General features: G+C 38.1%; 1 pseudogene across 1 annotated transcript in view; it reads right to left on the bottom strand.

Moving 5' to 3' along the window:
- Window positions 1-2,694: 2,694 nt before the first annotated feature.
- LOC149186472 (putative ubiquitin-conjugating enzyme E2 18) overlaps window positions 2,695-12,692 on the bottom strand; it is a 38,917-nt pseudogene continuing 28,919 nt past the window's right edge. Inside the window, exons 5-6 of the transcript XR_016256140.1 lie at window positions 3,302-3,390; window positions 2,695-3,186 (exon numbers count right to left, since the gene is read on the bottom strand). The product of XR_016256140.1 is annotated as a putative ubiquitin-conjugating enzyme E2 18 (transcript). The remainder of the gene's footprint in view (window positions 3,187-3,301; window positions 3,391-12,692) is intronic.

Raw genomic sequence — 12,692 nt, 5'->3', positions numbered from 1 at the left:
TAATGTGTCAACACAAAACCCGAAAACACAAGGAATAAGTCTTATTTTCAAAACATTTGTAATCCCACCAACATGTATAATGTGTCAACACAAAATCCGAAATGAGCTTAGTAATCATCTTGGCTATTTGATCTTGAACAGAATGTAATAAAACCAAATAATTATTTTTTGTCTAATAGAACAATGTTATTCTCAATGGACAATGACATCATCATCAATGTTAGTCTTAATGGGCAGTGACATCATCATCAATATCCTTGGAGGGGGTGATACAAGAGGCACCCGTTGGGAGGGCACATGGCAATCGTCCTGATCTTCCCACCAAGCAAGCATAGGCGAGGACGTGCCACCACACATTCCCCAATTATCATAGTTGGTAATTACCCCATGTCATGGCAAGGTATGTATCATTACTCCACTCCTATGACGCACCAAAATGAAATTGATAACAATGTGATGCGAGAAAATAGATGGAAGATTTGTAAGGTGAAATTACTCCATTCTCATTATATAGAGCACCTGCATAGTCAAACTCAACCTATATCTCCAAGACTGTTCATCATGATCTACATAGAAAATTAGTAATGTATGGACATAGTTGTAACTTGTTAATAACAATCACTTTTTCCCAACATTTGGTATTGATGGTATTCTATTTATTTGATAGCACAATCTCATCTGAGGAAAATTTTAGGGGCTAATATTCACAAGTGTGGCTAAATTTCCATGGTTTTCCAAAAAAAAATCGCCAATTTCCATTTTCCAAGAAACAATTCACCTAAATTTTACATTATAATATTATTTTATCTTTAAAATCACAAAAAAATTAGAGACTATATAAAATCATTAAAAATTTGAATATTTTACAAAAATATCACCAAACAATTTATAGTTTACATATTAGGGATTGGTAAAATTTGTCAATAATTCTAAAATTTGAAATAAACTTCCATCCGTAAACTTTTCCTTGGTCTCATCATGTCATTCTCGTCAAATTGGCATGATGATGTTATCATTCAAGGATCTCTCCACAAAGTGCTTGCTTTTGTCCGCTACATCTAGTCCATCCTCAATGCACACTGACTTGCAGGTTTTCATTACTTGATCTTTCCACCCTCCTCATGTTGTCTTCTTGTTCACTCTCTGCTCTCGCCAATCTCGATCTCCACGAGCTCCATTCTCACCAGTGGCAATCTCATCCCCGCTTAGGCTCTATAGATATCAATTCTTAGTAAGTGGGAAGTTTATCATGCCAAGACAACATGCTCGTAATCATTTAACGGGGGGCATTTTATCAAAGCAAGGGGTGGAAGTCCTGCTCACCAATGAGTGGAGTCCTTAGCACATCACTTTCCTAAGCATATGCCATAAACTATTCAGGTCGAACTTGATGTAGAGAGAGATCCACATTACCGAGGAGCATGGTTGCTTATTGGATATAGATATATTAGTTGAGATAGCTCATTGATACCCAACATGGGTCATACAAAAGGCAAACACAACCAATACATGTACAACGTTGATCTATAGTGGACTCGAGTTCTATTGCACAGTGATGAAGCTAAGGAAGAGATCCTCATAATGTTAGATGAACTCCAACTATATGAAGACCTTGGTCAGGGGAATGAAGCGGATTGAGGACCATCTTGGACTCCCACCCAACCCGGCAGCTCCCCTCAAAATGGAAAGGAACCCATTGAGGTGGGGCTTTTGGACTCCTTTTAGCCTCATGCTCACCTTTTTGTTATCATTATGTTTCCTTCTGGTTTTTACTATGTAAATTAGATGGTCATGATTGGGTAGATAATATCTAGATATGGATAAGAACATTTTCAATTTTTGGGTATAATTTTGAATCTCAAACTCAGATTGAGTTTGATTTTTAGAAGTTTATGGTTTCACCACTGGACTGGTTTTTAGAAGTTTATGGTTTCGCCTCTGGTCTGGTTTCCCAATGATAAACCAAGACAAACCAAAATTGTGATGTATATGTTAAACTGATAAAACAATAAACTTTAACTTAAATGAAAACACTTATATGGCTTGAAGTATGAATTGGTCAACCTTCAAAGATTTGAATTAGTGATGGCTACTAAAGTGCTACTTTGTGCAAAAGTAGAAACTGATACCAGAGAAATATAACAAGTAATTCCATGTCTCCCCAGTCTGACAAAGAATTTGGAACAATGAGAAGTAAATGCAGAAAACATCCCCTTAATTTCACACTACTGAATCTACAGAAATTCACAGATTTGGTACTTGCACAACACCCATTTAGTTGAATCACATTCAAATGTCTGATCCAAAATAACAACACAGTCAGATATCACTACATCTAACGTGATGTTGATGTTTCCCATCTGTTGGAAACCTAGACCCCGAGGCATTGTAAGGAAAAAAAACACTAAAAAACAATGACCAGAATAACTGAATTTCTTGTCAACATGGACAACATGGGTCCACGTCTCCATAACCAGAAGAATGAATCAACAATCTTAAACATCCATTTTAGACAGAACTACTGGCTTAAATAGAGCAGAATAGTCTAAAATTAATATGTGTAAAAAAATATAACTGCGATGGATAACAATACTCAATAGTAATTCAATAGTTTTCCACAACAGATTATTACCCCGATCAAATAGTCTCCCACAGCAAAAAGAAAGGGTCTCATCATGAGTTCCTGGAGCAGAATAGCCTAAAAGTAAGACGCGTGTTATTGATAAATATAACTGCAATAGATTCCAATATTCGATAATTCCATAGTTTCCGGATATTAGATTACTAAGTGGATCAAATAGTCTCCCACCGGGTAAAAAAAGGATCTCGTCATGAGTTCCTCATTAACCATAGTTTTACAGAACAAACTTGTGGCGTAATCATAGAAAGCATATGGATCAATACACCATAGTCAACGGAAGTATTGTCTCTTGCATGAACTTTTTACTACCTATGCCATGTACATATTTGAAAACAAGCTTTCAAAAAAAAACATTTTAAATCCTGTTGTTTTCAAAAGATATATATGCCACGTAGAAAATTTGGAGATCCGTCTTCCATTACCCAAGTGAACATTAAAAATATTTATGTTTACACGGTATCATCATGGAACCACCATCTGGTCTCCTTGGGTGATCTGCCATTTCTACAATTTTTTACATAATGATCATTATCTGCCGGCCTTTGCTGCATCCCACAAATATATATTAATGAGGAATTTGAGACAACCACCTATAATTGGTGATAACATATAAAAAGAATCGAAGATCAGAATTACTAAAGATAGGCATTAGTATAGAACCTTGATAGTGGAGCTTGATAGCATTGAGAGAATGCTGATGCAGATAGAGCTAACGGTCATAGCTGGGGACCACGAATCATACAGAATATCTGCTAAAGCAAGAAATAAGTCAGATATATCATGCATGCATTTGGTAAATATGAATGGGGTAAAAAGCTTAAAGTTTTGGAGTCACTTAAGGGTCATGCAAATCATCAGACCTTTTTCTAAATGCGAAAGACATAAGACTATTTTCACAAAACAGCTGAAAAATAACTTTTTCCGCAAAAAAACTGAAAAGATAACAATTTTGGTACAAAAGACGTAAGATTCCAATAAAGAGTGAAAATGCACTTGTAGACACGAGTAAGACAAGGGGCAAAACCTGGAACATAACAAAAAGAAAATGCAGAACCATGGCCCTTGCAAAGTGGATATTCTTCACTTGCTAATACAATTCCCAACAATTCCCCAAGGGGCAACTTGATTGCCAATGGCCATGCATGGGTACATATGGGTTCACCTAGAGATTATAGTGATGGCAGTTGAAATCAATGTTATCGGAACCGAACCAGTGACTGAACCGAAAAAACTCGTGGACCAGAAACTGGATTGGAACTGATAAAAGAACCAGACCAAAAAAACAGTCGACCAAAAACACATAAAATATTCAAATTCTAAATAAAAACATATATATTCATGTGCATCCATATGATCCAAACCTTTTCACATAGCATATAAGGGTGCACATAACCAAAATAGCATCAAGTGCAATCCATCTCTGAACCAAAAATACATCAACAAACAGACTATATGGCCTCTAGCATCCAAAAAAACCTACCTATCATCAAAATCATTGCCTATATTGGGATATTATTCATCAATATCACCCTCTAAGCATTAAAATAAGATGGAAAAAACGTAGCATGTCAAGTCAAGATTTTGTTTGACTAATGGGTACATTTTCACACGAGTATGAGCCTCGCCCATATTCCTCTAGATACGTAGGATAATTAACAAATTATAAAAGAAAAAAAAGAGACAACACAATTCCTAACAAAATAAAAGGTGAGTGGAGTGGTCCTTGTTAAATAAGCAGACATTATTATTTTGTCGATAAGCAATCAGGATGATAGTAAACAGTAAATGCCAGTCAATGCAATAACAGATATCCTTATAATAAAGGAGCAGAATACCATGGAAGTTTTGCACAACAATGTTGAATAAACAAGGAGAATCATATTCAACTGTGAGCAGCAACTGACTAGGTCTTGTATATATACAAGTCTATAGTGCTCGTGTGGTCCCTATCAATTAGTGATCTAAACCAGTTTAGATAATACGCCATGTGTATGTGATACAAGATTCTTAATTTTGGTGGCCTTGGAGACTGGACTCAAGTACTCTAGTGCAGTTTAAAAATTTAATGAGAAACTGGCATTTATCTTCAGAAAATATATATTTTATTATACTATTATATCATTAATTAATTACATAACGCTAGGACTTCCACTTATATTGATCTATTGCTATATAACTAATCCTCTATCCATCCATCCATATCCTATTCTTAATATCGTCTTCTATTGATCTATTGCTATTTTACTAGTCCTTCATCTCCGTGCATTTCTGTAGATTTGCCAGTTTTGCATCGAAGTTGATCTCTGATAATACTTCTTGCATAGTTGCTTTTAATTATACGCATTGTTCTGCTATCCGCTTTCCTCAAAACGCAAGTGACATCTATACGCATCAATGTTGCAAACATTGTGTTGGTGAATATTGCTGCGTCTGGAAAGGAATTTATTGGCAACATTGAGGAAAATACTGAAAAATATCAACAAACTTCAATGTGTGTATGTATTCAATTTTTTTCAATTTTTTGAACTTCTAAAGCAACCCCTCCCCCCTCTAGCCCTCATATGGACAAATGTAGCAAATGAATAATCCCTTTGTTCTCAATCACATGTTTTTCTTCTTCAAACTGAGCTGAAAAATCCAAAAATCTGCTTGCTTAGTCAATGTTTTCCATTTTCTCACAATATTTTGCAGGTATATATGTAATGATCTGTTCAAAATTTGAAAAATCTAAGATTTTTTTCTGGTGATAATATTGCCACACTAAAAGCATATTGATTTTGGTGATATATTTCCAATAGCTGCAACATGGATATGCATCCCTTTGTCTTAATAACAGACTTTCCTAGTAATGAGAATGTGGATATGGCTCAAATTTTGATCATTTTTTCTTCAATATTGTGACTCGTCATCAGCCCTTTCTCCTGTCTTCTTAATCAATTCTCTTGCGTTCTTTTCCACTTGTGCTCCCTTATTTCTCATTTCAGCAAGAATACCTTCCAACCTTTCCTTTTTGTTATATCTCAGATTTACTCTCCTCAAACTGAAGAGCAATTAATTTTAGCATTATCTTTTTGGCACTCTTAATTCTTTTCTTCTCTTTTTCAGTTTTAAAGGTAACGTCTACCATCATTTTCTTGCAATCTTCAATTCTTCATTGCACTTCAGACTAATTTTTGTTTAATACTCTTGGTAATCTCTTCATCAATGACCTTCAGTTGGGCTTCATGATGAGGTTCTATTCTTTTAAGCCTTTAATTAAAAAGAACTTGATTGTGCTTCCACAACTTATATTTTCATTAGCTTTGCTTGCAAGTTATCCTCCTTTGGCTTCCTTTCTTCTCTTAAACTTCTTAATTACCTTATCAAGTACTTGATTAAAGCACTGTAACTTTAATGTCCTGTCATTTTTTTCTGGCCAATTCTTTCTTGAATTCATCCAATAGTCTATTGGACTTCAAATGCTCATCAACATGGCCATCTTCTTGAGTGTCCACCCGAATTATGTTGTTTATTCTGTCTATCTAAGATAATTTGACTTTTTGGGTGCAACTCTTATGCAATATTCATGATTAGTGTGCCATTTCCAAACTTCATCTTCAAGATAAAGACTTATTTGAGTACAGCTACTACATGTTTCTCATCATTATAGAAGAATTGTCTAGGATTTTTATCATCTCGTTCTCAATAGAATTTTGATATTGTATATTCTCGATGGTCTCAAAGTTTTGTCTTCTCCAACTTCTTAAATGTCGGTCTCCTTTTGCTTCAACAACAAAACAAAAAAAATCACATGGAAAAACGATTAACAAATGAGAGAGAATATAATGACTTACCTTTGTTTTGACATTCAATCTTCTTGCAATATTTTATGCAGAGAGTTTAAATTTCATTTCCATTTTTGAGAATCCAATTTTCACAAATGCCTAACACTTTAATTAATTAATTATATATGTGGCACCTGTAACATAAGCTTGTCTGTTGTCAAGATTGTAACACACTAGCAACCTACTCTTGGCGTATCAAGATACAACTTGCCTCATTCCGTGTTTGTATGGTCAGCAGTATATACTATAAACAATATTCACCACATACTTGTTACCACTGAAGGTACTAGACTATCCATTAAGCACAAATGATTTTAGTGCATATTTGAGTGTTATTACCTAATAGCTTTGTGTTTAGAAGTTATGTTTGGTTTCATTGATTTTAATGTCACTCCATGAATTAGTAATTTTGTGTTAAAATTGGCAACTAGGGCCAAACTCCATATGGGTCACCTTATTTATGGCAGCTGATATTTTTCTTGGATTCCTCTCTTCGAGAGATGTAGGATTGATCTAAAGATCATCAGATTCCGACAGTATTTATAGAGATATGAATTTATTCATATCATTGACAATTTGTCAAGGTCGGCCAGCAAGCTAAACAAGCACTTTTACCCCCCAGCTCATCCTCAATGTTGCATTTAAATAGAGGAGACCTCAAGTCATTTGAGGAACACATCATCTCATGATCTCTCTCTCCATTTGTTTGGGTATGTCTTCTCACAAGGAGGACGTGGTGGAAAGAGAGATCTAAGGAGCCCTAGCGCAGTCAAGAAAGGAGATCTAGCTGCAGTCAGAAAGGAGACCTAGCCACAGTCAAGAGAGGCCCTTATCCGCAGCTAGAGGAGCCCTAATCCGCAGCAAAAGGCGGCCTTAATCCGCAGCAAGAGAAGGAGCCCTAGCCGCAGCAAGAGAAGGAGCCCTAGCCGCAGCAGAGGAGCCTTAGCCGCAGCAAAGAGAGCAAGCCCTTATCCGCAGCAAAGAGAGCAAGCCCTTATCCGCAGCAAAGAGCAAGCCCTAGCCGCAGCAAGGAGAGGTCAAGGGACAGCGTGGAAGAAGGTCTGCTTCAGGAAAGCGTGGACAGGTCTGTTTGGAGGCCGTGTGCTGGACAGGAGTTAAGATTGGGTTGAGGGACTGTTTTGTGGTCAAAACAGGTCCGAAGTTAGTTGTTTCTAGGGCCAAGTTTGCTGGGCAGTAGGCCGAGTTTAGGAGAGGGCAAGATATTGCTGTTTGAGGTGACTGTTTGGGCCTGTTGGAGGAGACCGCAGCTACAGCTAGCTGCTTTGCTAGGCTGCAGGCCATAGCAAGCAGCTAAGGTTGTTCCAAGGCAGCGTTGAGGTGAACAATGCTTGCAGGAGGCAGCGTGGCATAAGGGGAGACTCTCCTAGGTGGACCGCAGCCCTAGAAGGGCTTAGTTTGCTGACAGTGTGGAGGGTTAAGGGCTGCATATTGTGCCCTAACCAGAATTGCAGGAGCAGCAAGCAAACAGTGGAGGACAGCAGCATTTTGTGGAGGAGTGTTAGATCAAAGTGTTGACCAGATTGGATCGTGATTGTAGCAGTCTGTTGTTGCATCGTGGAGGATCTTCCGAGGAAGTGAAGGATCTTCCTAGGAGCAGAACCAACAGTGTAGTTTTTGGGTGCATTGAGCTTACTGTTGAAGGCTGAAGTTGACTGGGCTTGACCAAGCCATTTAGAGGAAGATTCTGTCCTGTTTGACCAGCATTGACTTCTCTGGTCAAGGCTTTACTGCTGCTGTCATAAAATATCAGATTTGTATATTTGTACTATCTCTCTCTCTGCTGAACTATTGAAGAATATAAGAAGAATTGATCAAGGGTTTCCCCACATTGGGGTTTGTCCCTGGCTGGTGCCACATCTTGTGTCCTCTTGTCTTGGCTTGTCTTCTACTGTTTATGTTTATGTTCTATCTGCATTTTACTATCATGCTGATGTGATTGCTAAACTGGACATTGATATTGGGCTAACAAGAAAATTGAAGTAAATTGCTCTTAAGCATAGAACATACCAAAATTAACATTTTGAGAGAAATGTAATGACAAAATGTTAATACAAAGATTAGATCCTTTGGAAATTATTCAATTGCACTCCATTTTTTCTCATATTGATGACTTCCAGATCGAAAATAATAAAGATCATTCTAAAAACTAGGGTAAATACTTTTTCCCTTATTTTTAGTTGACACAAGTTAAAACCCTGTACCAGGATGATCAAGGAAGAGTCGGGATAGCTCAGTTGGTAGAGTAGAGGACTGAAAACTATAGCTTTAGCTGGTCGTGATCAAGAAACCACTGGTTTCATTTGGTGGGCCAGTAATGCCCGACTTATCAATTTGTCTGGTAAATTGCTTGGGGCTCACATGGCTCATGCTAGATTTATTGGACTCTGGGCCGGAGCAATGAACTTATTCAAGTGTCTCATTTCGTACCAGGAAAACCTATGGATAAACAAGGATTGATTATGCTTCCTCATCTAGCTACTCCAGGATGGAGAGCTTAGGTGGTTTAAATGTTGAGGTTAAAGGTTAGGTGGTTAAACCACTGTTTTCAAAACCGGCCGGCTCAGAACCGACTCGACCGAGTTGGTCCAAGCCAGGCCCAAAAATATTGACTCGACCGAGTTGGTCCGAGCCAGGCCCAAAAATATTGACTCGGCCGAGTTGGTCCGAGCCAGGCCCAAAAATATTGTCTAACAACTCGGCCGGCTCGGTATTAGCCCGGCCGGCTCGGCCGAGCCAGCATTAACCCGATCGGGTTAGAAAAAGAGGCCTAGGCTACGGAATCCAGATGAATTGCCTGGAATAACTTAAGTATCATAGTTCTTGTCACCACACCTTCTACAATAGTTGTTATGATCCATGAAATATCATCAGCAATGCCTAAGTTTTATAGAATAATGTGGCATCCACTCCTTTGATGCATCATGCAATAGGCACAGTTTATGTCCCATGCACAGAAATGTTTTTCTCTATGCATCCTCCTTTTCCTCCAAAACAGAATTCAAGGATTAACCGGACATCCAAAATAGAACATGGAGATTAAGGGTAAGTTAATAAAGCCACTTGAAGTGGATGAACAGACTGACACTGCTTAATAAAAAAAAGCAATTTCATCCTTACTGTGCAAATTTTTGGATTGAATTTTCTGTGTTCTAATAATCAGAATATCTTGCATCATTTGTTATGTGTTTTTGTTTTGATCTCGATTCTCTATATCATCATCATGTATGTATTGGACAGTGCACTGGGTGCCATTTTGATATAATGGATATATACATGAGCCTGCTTTGATCATATGTTGTCTTCTATCTACTATATTCTAATGTTGTGTTTTTGGAAACATGAATGAAAATCTTTAAAATTATGTTTTTTTTAAAATAAATATTTAATGTATTTTTTACAACGACCGAGTCATTGAAATCGAGCCGGCCGAGTTGATACCGAGTCGGAGTCAACCCTCGGCTGAGTCGGTGTCAGAGTCGGAGTTTTAAAACATTGGGTTAAACCACCTAACCAACTAGGGGTAATATTAATATTGTTAGACACCTAATCTGTTAGGGTTGGTGTGAAAGAATACAAACCATCATTGAGAGTCCAAGAGACCTTGGAAGCTGAAATCAAAGGCCATAAACACTGTATTTAGATCTATATCATTCTAATGAAAGGCATTCCACACTTATCCTCTAATATGGCCTACAGCCCAACAGTGGTATCAGAGCAGGTTCTAATTCCATTATTTATTTTCATTCTTGCTCAAAAATGCCTCTGCAACTCTGAGATCTGCCATTCTGAGCCACTCAGAGCTGTCATTTCTAATAGCATCAGGCATGTCAACACCTTTCCCTCTACCTTCACTTCCTTTCTATTGTACATGCATGCATGCCCACCTGCCCTCAGAATTCGCATTCCATCATTCGTTTCCATGCCTGCTCCACGACCTTGCTGGAGAGGATGCATTACGTTGTCAAGAAATGGCTCACATTTGCTATGAATCATAGCAGCCCCAACTCAATTAGGTGTAGCAATGTTCTCTATCACCATCAATTCCACTGCATTTCGATCGAGGGAACACCCAAGGGTCACCATCAATAGACACTAATTGTTTTGATCTGAGCCAACAGACTACCGCTTGGACTCTACAACTTTGCCGAAATACAAAATTTTATTGATAGTGTTAAGACACATACATGGAAAACACAAAGTGTAAATGATAAACATGAGTGGGTTTATTATTGACAATGATATACATTTATAGTACATTCACATGACCTTTGGTTTCGTATTCCAAGGTCTCTTGGACTTCCTTAGACTATTCAGCTTCCACACCAACCCTTAGAGGATTAGGTGTCCAACATTCCCCCCCTTAATCTGAAGGGTTATGTATGAGTCCAAGAAGAGAGTTGTAATACAAAATGTGCAAAAATGCATGGCAGCACTAGGCTGAATGTGCTCTCTGAATGTTGGTATAAAGGGCGGTGATTTAAGGATGACCACCAACACTCGAACGCTTAGTGCAGTTCACAGAACTCTTCCAAGTCTGACATGAAGCTCAGGTCTTCTGCTAGAGGAAGTGCTCTTGATGTTTTGAAGAGGGAAACCTTCAACCATGAAAGGGAGGTCTCACCCCGCATAAAAGGGAGAACCTCAACCTGAAAAGGGAGGTCTCAACGTGTGATGGTTTAAGGATGACCAACAACTCTGGAATGCTTAATGCAATTCCTGGAACTCTTCCAAAACTGGCAAGAAGTTGAAGTCTTCTGCTAGAAGAAGTGTCCCTGATTCTTTGAAGAGGTATCACCAACTGAAGGCATGCTTAGGGGCATATTTGTCCCAGGCTACAACTCTGAATCTCGTATGGCAGGTTGTGGCTCAGGCTCGCTTGATGTGGCTTTGAAGCTTGTAGATGACCATCATTTCCCCCCTGTTAGATACAAGGTGAGATGATGGAGAAAACTCAACTGCAAGATTGTTCAATACTCTAGAACAAGTTCAGACATATGACTGAAATATCTTCTTGGTTAGTGACACCCATTGCCAAGAGGCGATCCATCCAAGATGAATCTTTGTTCTTGCAGGAGGTTTGTTTCTCAAGCATCTGTTTGAAGAATAACTGGTTTTATAACAGTGCTTACATGGATGAAGATCAAAACAATGATCTTTCATATGGCCAACTCAGTCACACTGTTGGCATTTCACAATCTGTTGTTGTTGCTATGGAAGAGGAGCAGAATCTCGAACAGTTGAAGGTGAACTGTCATGAAGAAGTCCAACACTTTGAAACTAGATGGGTTTTGAGTAATCTGGAATATGAAAGGACACGTCCTTGTCATATCCAAGACCTGTTATGTGCTTGTTATGGACAAGCTCTTCCCAAGGTCTGATGATTGGCTTGGGAAGTGTTGTTGCATTAGGAATTGAATGTGAATCTTCCTCAACCTTAGTGATTTTATCATTTGTTGGTTGTTGATGGGTGTTTGTTTTAACCTTGAACAGAGAATTATTTTGAGCAGAAAACAATTTAGAATGACAAATCTGTTGAAGCTCATCTCGCTGGAACTGAGATTCTAGTTGCAAAAAATCAATATTTTCCTGTGCATTATGTAAGCAGGTTCGAATGTCAACAAGAGAAGCTTTGTTGATTCTTACTATATCATGATCAGAGGAATGTATCAGAGTTTTTAAGAACTCTAATACTTCACCAATTCTGGCTACCTTATCCATTATCAAAATTACACTTAAAACTGATCACAACTGTAGACCCATATAATTCAGCTCATCTTCAATGCACACATATGGAGAGCTTGATCAACATACAATATATTCGATGCTGAAATTAGGCACAAACTTCAATGCAAAGAGTAATAATGCAGATATCATATATACTCACATATATCATAGATTCCTGAAGACAATGCTGCAAAATCCACTGGGCGACAATGTTGGTCCAGGAACGAGTCAGTGCTAAGCCATCGAAGAGCAGAAGTGCATCTTTCCCTCCACATCCGAAGCACTTAACACTATGCAATCAACGCACAAATTTTATGTATCAATTCAATGCTCTTTTATCATAACTGGAGTACACAATGAATTCTCCCCAGACTCCATCAACAAGTCATATTACTATCTTTCCAAACTTTGAGTCACCTCAACCGAAGAAAAATGTTGGGACATCAATCCCGCCAACGCAATTTAAAAGTTCCACGGATTCG

The sequence above is a fragment of the Pinus tabuliformis genome, chromosome 3_1 (genome assembly GCF_031772625.1).
Source record: "Pinus tabuliformis cultivar Carrire ecotype Pingquan chromosome 3_1, CPIR1, whole genome shotgun sequence".
Taxonomy (NCBI): Eukaryota; Viridiplantae; Streptophyta; class Pinopsida; order Pinales; family Pinaceae; genus Pinus; species Pinus tabuliformis.
The sequence above is the reverse complement of the archived record's forward strand: the minus strand, read 5'-3'. Positions and strand labels throughout refer to the sequence as shown.